The 1171-nt window shown below is 27.4% G+C and overlaps 1 long non-coding RNA gene across 1 annotated transcript; it reads right to left on the bottom strand.

The window, feature by feature from the left end:
* Positions 1-289: 289 nt before the first annotated feature.
* On the bottom strand, positions 290-844 carry LOC130590600 (uncharacterized). The gene is made up of 2 exons (XR_008968446.1): positions 437-844; positions 290-359 (listed from the first exon to the last, which is right to left on the bottom strand). It is a non-coding gene; the product is annotated as an uncharacterized LOC130590600 (long non-coding RNA).
* Between the last annotated feature and the right edge of the window lie 327 nt (positions 845-1171).

Genomic DNA, 1171 nt, shown 5'->3' with positions numbered 1-1171 from the left:
AAAAATTCGAAATCAGATTTTTTTTCGTTCAAAAAGAAAGATAGAGAGAAAAGAAAATTCTGAAATTTTTTTAATTACTTATCTTTTAGTGAAAACCCTAGATTTACACACATATATATACCCTAAACACCCAAAAATTCTCACGTAATACACTTTCTTCATCTTTTTGGTAAGTTTTAAATTTCAGATCTAAAATCACCATTGTTGTGTTTCGAAGGTTTCAACAGAAAAAAAAAAAAAAACTTTTTAAACCCGATGACTTGGCCGGAATCCGGCGTCAGTCTTCTTCTTTCTTCTTCTTCTTTCTTCTTTCCTTTCTTCCTCCTGCTTCTCGCTGCTGCGTGCTGCGTGCACCAGTTCTTTAAAAATTTGTTTGTCAAGCTTTAGAAGTTTTAATACAAAAAAAAAAAAAAAAAGAGAAAGAGGAAAAGATTACCTGTGCAGCAAATTCCACGAGAGATCCGTGACTTGCTGTCACGTTGAAACAACTTTCAAGAAAAAAAAAAATTTCCTTATGTCACTTTTTTTTTTCAAAGCTTTTAAATTTGTTCTTTGCAACCTTGGTTATTTGACTTTGTCATTTACTATTAATTTTCTAATTTTGAATAATTATTTTTCGGGATATTATATTAAGTGACTAACTTGAGGTGATATTATTTGTTGTAGACGGAAACTTCGTAGAAGGTGACTTTTAGTTGATATTGCTATATTTGGGACGCGTTTGAGGCAATTCACAATGTCCATCAACAACTAGAATCCCGTTAGGAATTGTATGTGCTATGTGTAATACATGTGGTTATGTGATTCTATGTTTATGTTAGATGTATATTATGTGACAGGAATCGTATAGTACTTTCTATGACTAAAATTATTATTATTATTATTATTATTATTATTATTATTATTATTATTATTATTATTATTATTATATATTATATATTATTATTATTATTATTATTATTATTATTATTATTATTATTATTATTACTATAGTACTATTATCCCTGCGTATAATATATATGTATCTACTGGTATTGTTGTTATGAAAGTGGATTTTTTCAATGTACCTAATTATACCATCGTATTAAAATTATGCTAATATTGATAATGTACTTAATGGGTATAACTAGTGTGTTAATGATGTAGCGAACGGTATTATAAGTTGATATAT

The sequence above is a fragment of the Beta vulgaris genome, chromosome 2 (genome assembly GCF_026745355.1).
Source record: "Beta vulgaris subsp. vulgaris cultivar EL10 chromosome 2, EL10.2, whole genome shotgun sequence".
NCBI lineage: Eukaryota > Viridiplantae > Streptophyta > Magnoliopsida > Caryophyllales > Amaranthaceae > Beta > Beta vulgaris.
Note: the sequence above shows the minus strand (reverse complement) of the source record. Positions and strands in the feature narration are given on the sequence as shown.